The following is a 9,667-nucleotide window of genomic DNA, read 5'->3' as shown; positions in this document are numbered from 1 at the left end:
TATATGAACTTAGGGGTGTTCACACCAAAGCTTTTAAACGGCAGGCGGATGCCGAATGCCAGCTTTCTTCAGCTGAACGCTTTGGTTGGTGTGATACTCTTGCACTGTTTATCAATTGTTGTTGTAATTGTTGGTTGTTGTGATATTTGTCCCGCCTCTCCTCCACTGTGATTGGATGGCCTATGAGAACTGACATTGGCGAGCTGAGCTTTTCACTCGAAGTTCAGCACGAAAAAATGCTGGCTTTTTTAAAAAACACTGCTCTTCTAATTGGAAACAATTGAAAACAAACGCCAGCCGTCGGCGTAAAAGCTTTAGTGTGTACACCCCCTAACACCTGTGTGGCTTTATGGATTGTAATGTAAAAGGTACACTTTACTTTTCTACATTTGTGATGTATTTGTTAAAAATAAAGAGAAAAAAAACTGCTTGTCATTTTTATACTATTAAGGTTTTATTACATTTAATAGAAATATGTATTATATTTTTATGGAGCCCCTAAGGAAAATTTTTAAAAAAGTTTTGTTTCGCGTGCGCACGTGAAACTATCGCGTTTAGTAACTTTCGCTTTCACGTGCGCACGAGATAGATTCAAGTGCACACGCGAAAGTTTCACGTGAGCATGCGAAAGTTTCACGTGAGGCGACAGGGCGTTCCACACTGCATGACTTTACCATAGGAAGAATCGCAGCTCAACTTTGTCCCAGTCCGCAAACTCTTACAACCAAATGCATGCGAGAAGTTACAAGGAAACACGCAAGGCCACGTGTGCAAGACCGAGTTCTTACATGAGTAGTTGAGAAGCTTGCCATAAAAATTGCATGTGCGCTCATTTGCGGCAAAAAAAAAAAAAAAAGATTATAAAGGGGAAAATGTTTGAGGAGACTCCTCCCTGAACTTCCAGCTGCCCTGTATGGTGCTCTCTCATTGGCTGTAGGTCATCGCTGATGTTATTTTTGGTCAGAACACATTTCACACGGCATGATTTTGATAAGATCGTGTCTTTGATAGTTCACACTGTTTGATTGTCACTCGCGTGAACAATACTGATATGCGTTCTGAACGCCCCTCCGCCGTCATCGTTGTTGGATAACTCCTCTCCTGAAGATCACAGGATAGCAAAGTGTCCATCGAATGAACACTTCAGGATCTTGACGGAAGTAGGTAGTCATTCCGGGACTTTTCGCCTACTGTTTTTCGAATACTGTAAATTCGGACATACTACTCGCCTTGCATACTGCTTTTCACCTACTGTATAGTATGGAAGTAGGCGGTTTCGGACGCAGCCCGAGTCTACATCGAATGTACCCTCAAAGTCAGAGTGCATTGTGGGTAAAAAATAGTGAACAAATGTGGGGAATAAAGTTGTTCGCCCCTGCTTCAGACGCCAAATATACTGCACTAGGAGATGGGAGCGGTTTCGGAGATACCCGAACAAGTCTGGCTTTTGACCTATGACGTAATCAGAACAACCAGAACTATCATTTACACATGCATTGTAAAATTAAATAACAAGGAGTTTCTTATTACCAAAATAATTTTTTCAGTATTTTGTAAACATAAAAGTGATTGACTTGTGATGATAAATATTTCATATGTAACCGATGATCCCGTTATAAACGAAATTGACTAGTCTAGACGGATCTGATGCTAAAGATGGGCATCATCCATCATCTCACTGGAGCCTCGAGAGCGCAATATTACAATGACTCACATCAGACCAGGATCTGCCGCTGGCGATATTTTTGGGAGTTTTCCAGGTAAATTCAGGAGCTGCCGGTCGGTTGACAGGTGTACAGCCAAGCTAAACAAACCGGCTCAACGCAGAGCAGGCCGTCCCACCCCAGCAGAAGAAAGAGAGGGAAGAACAGTGTAAGTTTCTCTAGCCGGAGGGGAAGGTCCTGCCTGGTGACGGTTACCGGCCGGTTTCCATGACAGGGTCGAGGTGTCATTTAACCAGCGCTGGGTCAAACTGCTTTGTCCAAATACTCTCTAACACGCATTTAAGTAACCGATGATGAAGTCGTTGTGTGCATATCCTTTTTCTATTGTTCAGTGTTAAACTTGGCACAATGTTGTAAAGATCTGTGGTTATGTTTCCCAACCGCCATCACCTGCCCGGTTCACGCCCAGAGCAACAGAGCTATTGCATTGTGTATCCAACTCAAAACATTAACAATACACAGTTGGTATTGTGAGGACATTGGGCATACATAAAACATATGACATTTCTCTATTTTATATTATTTGTGAATGTTTGTATATTAAATACTGTTTTTTATTAGTTCAGACAATATAATATATTTATTAAAATGTTTATGACTGTCCAGGGCCTGTCCTACTAAAAGGTCCTGCAGCAACACAAATGCTGTGGGTTCGATTCCCAGTAAAAACACATACAAAAAAATGTATATCATAAATGTAAAAAAAACATTTTTCATGTATCCAATATAATCCTACAAAATAAATGAGGATGCATTTCATGAAGCAGCATTAAGAAGTTTAGGAACACAACATTAACAGATCTGAAACTGAGAAAAATGCTTAAATTCATTCAGACCCATAACTGTCATTAAAACCATGCAAACTTTCCACACCAATGTGTTATAACATCATAACTCCAAGCAAGCACATTCATAAGAAAAGTAATTTTCATGCATGTTAAAGCAATAAACCTGTTACCTAAATTAAAAGTGCACAGGGGACATATATACATGTGGGTTCGAGTTTCTTGGACTTGCATAACATGAAACATAAGGTTGGACTATGTGCTTATGTAAGCAGTCTGCATGGGTTAGGGGGGTTGTGTATTCTGGCTGTCAGCACTGAAACGGTTAACAGTGCTGCAAACGGTTGCAAGCCCCTCCCACCGGGGCTCATTTGCATGCGAGGCATTTGGCGGGAAAGCCTCCTATGCTGTCTTTGTGCCAAAGCTCCTCCCTCGCAGCCGGCTCAGATGGCGGGAAAGCAGGCGCGCTAAACTGCAGCAGACCGGCTCTCTTGCCACTCCCGTCTCTGTCTCCCGCGGCAACGACCCTGCCGTACCCATGCAACCGGTGAAAACATTCAGCCTTGATCTAGAAACACACACACGCAGGCACGATCAAGCATGAAGAAACCCTGTACAAGCATACATTTAAAAGACTGCGGGATTGATGCGAAGATCAGAAACACGATGCAGCAGTCTGTAGAGAAAGCTAAGGGTTAAGGAGAGATCCTCACACTTGTGTTCGCGCCACGGTTTTGGCGCGAAACGCCCTGGGAAATAAAAGATTTGTTTGAAATGAGAAAAGAAATGAGGACACAAAAGAGACTGCTGAGCTGTTATTTAAGACGGATGACACACACAAACGCATACTGTGTAGTGCTTTCACATGGTATCGACATACAGTATATTGACATAGCTAAACATAGCCGGGCAAACTGATTAGGTAAACACAGAACAAACACTGTGATGTCTCTAACAAAAAATCTGCCTTTTCCCAGAGAGTCGTTTTTGCTGTGTCTGTGTTTATTTAATGACTAGGCTGTGGAATGAAGTGAATTTAACACATGTCGTACCTTTTCCCCACACTTTCTAGCCACAGGGCCAATGATGACACAACCAGATGAACCACCACACCTGTCTTACCTCATCAGGTACACATTCAATGCATCTCTACTGTCTTATTAAACTTTCACCTTACCCGTTTCTCAGTATCTTTACAGCACAACTCCTAAATATTCCAGGGAGTTTAGTTGCCTTCCAAAAATAAAACTTATTTATCTATCTGGATAATCTGGATTCATGTTCTGAAGCAAACATGAACGGTTCTCTCTCACGCTAAAACTCATGCCAGGTTTCTGGGTGCTCAGGTATTGCCACCAATCTTTTAACTTGGTTTCTATTCAATATCGATTAGGTAAATTTCATCAGTAAAATTGGCAGAGGCTATTTAAAATATAGACATTTTTCCAGCTAAACTTAGTGACAATATCAGCATTTTCTAAGCAATATGCCATTTAGTAGGTGAAAATAAATTATTTAATAAATAGGCTTTATGCCCAGCTGCACTACTTCCTGAACTTCAGCCAGCTCCTTGTTTCCTGTCTGAAATTATTGGACAAACTGATTAATCCAGGTGTGTCTGATTATTGTTGTTGTGACTACTGAAGTCAGGCACACCTGGATTAATCAGTTTGTCCAATAATGGCAGACAGGAAACAAGGAGCTGGCTGAAGTTCAGGAAGTAGTGCAGCTGGGCATAAAGCCTATTGCAATAAAATTTGCAATGCGTAAATAGTAATTAGATTCCATTTATATTGGCAGATATTATTTTCCCATTAGTATTTTTGTAGATTAACCGGATACAATAATAACATTACATTTAGTAATTTAGCAGAAGCTTTATCCAAAGCAAGGTAAACAATTAAAACACCACAAGAACAGCAATACATAAGTTGACTAATCAAGTCTAACACGGTATACATGTTTTTCTTTAAGTACAGAAAAGATAATGATAGAAAAAGATATTAAACTCTATTAGTAAGTGAGGTGTTGGAAGAGATGGGTTTTTAGCCGATTCTTAAAGACAGCTACACAGTCAGCAGATCTTGTTGTAACCGGCAGATCATTCCACAGATGAGGAACAGAACCAGAGGAGGTACTGTACGCGATAGTGATTTTTTCCATTTTTTGGGATGGCACCACAACCGTTAGCAGAGCACAGGGATCTACGGGGTACATAAGTCTGTATGAGCGAGTGAAGGTGGGGGGCGTGGTGGTTTTGAAGGCCAGGAGCCGATATTTTTGATGCGAGCTACTATAGGAAGCCAGTGTAACCTGACAAAGAAAGGGGTGACTTGCACCCTCATGTGTAAATTATTTATTATATTTATTAAAATTATTAAATTGATGTGCCATTATTGGGAGATTAAAAGCCCTTTCTAAACCGACCCCTAACCCAACCCAATAAATACTTTTTTCCTTAATAAACAAGTCGTTAGGCACTTTATTTCCATTTTTCAAACAATTTCTTCATTTTTATGTAAAATGAATGCCTTTTGGATGTGATATGTGATAGTAAAAAAGAGAAAAGAGAGGTCAGCAGTAGGCGGTTCCAACCAGCGACATCGCGTCAAAAGTTAAGGACTCATTATAGTTGTGCGTAGGTCCTACGGCGTAGCCGCGACGGCGTAGGTTCCGCGTCGGTTTTCATTTAAACTTTTGGCATCGTCGTCCGCGTCGACATGCAAACACATGTTAAAAATTTTGGGAGGTGCACATGCTCACACATCATGGTACGGATAACCTACCTCGTAGCTACAGGCTAGCGTAGAGCTTACTCCCCAGTCACATTAGCTACAAGAGACAGAGACAGAGCGACAGGCTACCATTCATTTTCAATGGGAGTGGCCGTTGCGCAAGCAAGGTGTGGCCAAAATAGACAAGGCGGCTATTTTTGCAAATGCTGAGCGATGCAACAAAGCGAGTACCAATCGGAGTGAAGGGGCAGCGTGAAGTAGGTCTGTGGCCGAGTCTATGAAAATAATTCAAGATGGCGGAAAAAGCATATTTCTGTATATATTTGACAAGTTTGGCATTTTATCTCATATTTTGTTACTTTTATCGAGAAATACATACTTTTAAATCAAATCCAAAAACATTGTTCTTGTAACTTAACAATACCGCTGAAGTGACCTAAGATAATACCGCTTTTACATATTAGCCAAGGAACGCCCATGTCGCTTGGTGTCGCTCACTTTTGTAGCGAATGTGACTGTAGGGTTATGCACGACTCTAATCAGGCTTAAGTTATCACAAGCTCTCCGCTCTACTGAAGCCGTTGATTTTAGAGTGTTTTTGTTTTACTTTTGTGCTCAAACCAAGAATTGGTGGGCGGAGCTAAAGTTAATAGCATTTGAAATCAGTAGATGCTATTAACACTCAGTGAAGATTTTACTTTTGCAGAAATTGAATTTATTTGTTGTACTGACACACTATTAGAACGGATGTTTTAAAAACAACACATTAATGTTGATTCTGGGACAATCAACACATTTTAACACTAAAATCAACACAAAATGACACATAATTTGTTAAAATTACACATAATGTGTTAAAAGATTAACACAAAAAGATGTGTAAAAAACGAACACATCCTTTCTAAGAGTGCACTTAAAACCTTACACGACACACTAGTTTATGCGGATAATCGTGTCATTTTGAAAAATGAGAACATTTGTGTAAATATGTTCGTTCAAGTGCAAGAAAATGTAAACCCAGTATTTGGACACCGTCTGAAGCCTTGCGATCTGGCGTTCTGAGATCGCGCACGCACAAAACTTCTCAAACAGTGTGTGATTAGCGCTTTCAGATCAGTTTTGTGTCCTGTTTGTTTGAATGTTTAATAGGGGTGTCAACAATAATTGATTCGGCAATGCATCGCAATGCGCGCATGCACGATTCAGCATCGATGAGGCAAAGTGCCATAATCGATTATGTCACTGTTTATTTTCTGGCCTCGAGTGGACAATAAAGTTGTGAAGTTTCAATTACTTCCGGGGGCATAACAACAACAATCAAGATGGCTGAGGCGGAGAGAGATGACCGTGATAGACGGGTAAATAAAAAACGCACCCTTTTCCATTAAAAGTGGACATATGGGCACATTTCGGAGCATACGCAAATGATAAACTTATGTGACAGTGTAGCATTGTTCACTCTTGCCCTGAACCATCAAGCACTCCTTATTATTGAACCAAAGAACCACCCGACGCGAAGCGGAGGTAAAGACGGCATTGCTTGTCTCGAAGTCTTTATAACTTATGATGTATTTTGTAGTGTGACAGTTTATACCTGCTCTGAGACACATCAAACTTGCAACACTGTATTCGCATCCAGCGGTAGACTGAACAGACGCATAAAACTCCTGCAATGTCTCATTTAAAAGAGAAGCAGAGTAGATCTCGAAATCACAATTCTTCTGTCTTTGGCGCAAAGTCACTGAAAGTGTTAACTGCCCATTTTGTTGTCTTTTTCGTATTGACCTCATCTTCGTCGTCTTCAATCTTATCCCGCTCTGCCGGTGTTAATTCTTTGTGCCGCTTTTTCTCATTCAACGTCTTCTCCAAGTCTTCTATTTCGTCTTGTGCCTGGGCGTATACCAATTAAACGATATGCAAAAATCATCAATTTAACCTACCTAAATAAACATGTGTCTCTCACTCTGTTTGCAAGTGTTAATATGGTTACCAATGTTTATAGTAGCGGATTCATTTCGAACTGTAATCAAACTGACTGAAACTACCTGTGCATTAAACGGTTTTAATGAACACCTTCCAGCCAATCAAAATTGAGTATTTAAACAGCCCATGGTATAAAACAATTTATTGTAACACTCAGTTAAGACAATATCATCACTCAGGTATAGATGCTATAAGCACGGGGCATAAATCCAGGTTAAGGTATGCCGAGCATTCACGATTATTAACTTAGTGGATTATTTATAATACATGCAGAAAGGAAGAGCAAGACTCTGGGGTATTGGGGGAAAACCAGTATTGTGTGAGTCATGGTGGGCGTGTCCTCCATCTGAGCCCCTCCTCTCATCCTGTGTTTGGGAAAGGGTTCAGCGGGCCACAGAGAAAACAGGAAGCAGTGGAAGAGAGCAACAGAGCGGCTCAAGAAGAAAAAACAGCTGCCCTCGGATTACATAACAAGGAAAGAAATTTGCAGAGCTGTAAGACTTTACACCAAACATTAAAAATGAAGGTGCTTCACAATGGCTAAATTGTTCCACCTAAAAAACCTTTAACATCCAAAGAACCTTTATGTGTTTTATGGTAAATAAAGGTTTTATATATATTATAAAAAAAGAAATGTCTCTTCTATGGCATCGCTGTGAAGAACCTTTTAGCACCTTTATTTTTAACACACGATTCAGCATGGATACAAGCGAGCCTGTGATAGCATTTGAGATGAATACTGTACCCTCACAGAGACCTTTAAACAGCACACAAACCAATTAAATTCAGATATTTCTATCTGAATACAGCCCTCTCTACTGTACTTCAGATATCTCTTTATTCACATCAGATCTGCTCCATGTGTCCTCCTCTAAATGTGACCTAGTCAGAGAATGAGGTAATCCACTTCACCCAATTAAATAACTGCTTTCCTAATCAGAAACAGTTCACCCGATAAACCCAAATTCATTTTCTCTCCCTTACAGAACGTCGCTCTGTTTGACTTTCGTTCCTTCATGAAGCTCAAAAGGATATTGCATATTTTGCACAACGTTTGATATTACCAAATAATTAAAGTATAAGATGACTAAACATTATGTAAAACACTGCCGGTCCTAATAGCTCATAAACAATCACAACACAGCAAGTATAAATGTGCGATTTACAATGCATGACTGAGATCTAAAAGAACAGCTGAGATTTAAGAATTGTATACAGTAACTGTAAACTTCACTTTTGTCTGTCCTTCACACAAAGCTATTATATTACTACAAAAAAATTGTCAATGTTGTCATGGTTTATACAGTAAGTATATGTAAATATATGTGACCCTGTCTGTGATATCCAGGCTAAAAAAAAATCGAACACATTGCTTTCTATGAGTATACGCACACCGGAGCCGAAAGGTGGCGCCTGTCCGCGTTGCCCAGCTACGACAGGAAGTTCAGGAAGTTGCTCACATAGTTTAACATTAAATAACATCATATTTGTCCTAAATCATTAACGATTAACATTGGCTGCATTTTGAAGCAGACGCTATCTGACGAAGCTCGCCCTATTTAATGTGCACTTCCGGTTTACGACACCTCAGTTGTCCTAGACGCGACACGACGCTGAGCGGCGCGGCCGGTGTGCGACCCCCTTTAGAGCTCCACTTTATTATAACAAAGTGATTTCATGAGAATACGAGTTTTTTTTACGTAAAAGTGTGGTTGTACATTTACACACACTGAAACGTATAATATCGACATGTTGACAGGACGTATGCGTTAAATATTGACTGCCTTACAGACGTACAGACTGAGATGTTTTATTATTCTTTAATTTTAAAATTGCGTATATTCTGAATTATTTATTTAAGACAGTTTACTCATTAACCTAATGAAATGTTCATGACTTTTAGAGAAATACACAATATTAAACAATACTACACTTTAAACCATAAAATGAATAATATTTCTGTAATCATTTAACCATTTTGTAATAACCATTTAGTTTGTTTGCCATGACAAACAAAAGGTGTTTTCTCGCTCTAAAAACAAACAGTGCTTAATAGCACTAAAAGTGGTTCTTGGCTCGTAATCATAGAGGAACCATTTTTAGTGCTATATTATATAGCACCTATGAAGAACCATACGGGGGTCATATAGTGCCACTGTAGCACCACATATAGTTTTATAGACTGTTTCAGCAAAAACAACATAAAAAAGCGGCTGTCATGGTCCGCACGTAACTTCTGGTAAACTCCGCTAAGAATAAATAACAACAAAGTTCTTTAAATGTAGTTTATTTATATAACAAGCAAAAAATCAAAACATAGATTACCTAAGAAACCAAAACATTTGTTATTTTCGACAAGGTATTTGTTCAAGAGATCAGTTTAGCAACTAGTCAGACCTTTAAAAACAACAAAACCGAAAGTAAAGTTTGGATCCAGACG

At 39.6% G+C, this 9,667-nt stretch overlaps 1 long non-coding RNA gene across 2 annotated transcripts; it reads left to right on the top strand.

Moving 5' to 3' along the window:
- The first annotated feature begins 2,929 nt into the window (after positions 1-2,929).
- LOC141351322 (uncharacterized) lies at positions 2,930-9,226 on the top strand. Of its 2 annotated transcripts, none has more exons than XR_012359534.1 (3): positions 2,930-3,203; positions 3,582-3,639; positions 7,608-9,226. It is a non-coding gene; the product is annotated as an uncharacterized lncRNA (long non-coding RNA). The 2 variants fall into 2 exon arrangements; XR_012359535.1 differs by having other exon boundaries at positions 2,930-3,431.
- The last annotated feature ends 441 nt before the right edge of the window (positions 9,227-9,667 follow it).

This window comes from Misgurnus anguillicaudatus, chromosome 20 (assembly GCF_027580225.2).
Source record: "Misgurnus anguillicaudatus chromosome 20, ASM2758022v2, whole genome shotgun sequence".
Taxonomy (NCBI): domain Eukaryota; kingdom Metazoa; phylum Chordata; class Actinopteri; order Cypriniformes; family Cobitidae; genus Misgurnus; species Misgurnus anguillicaudatus.
The sequence above is the reverse complement of the archived record's forward strand: the minus strand, read 5'-3'. Positions and strand labels throughout refer to the sequence as shown.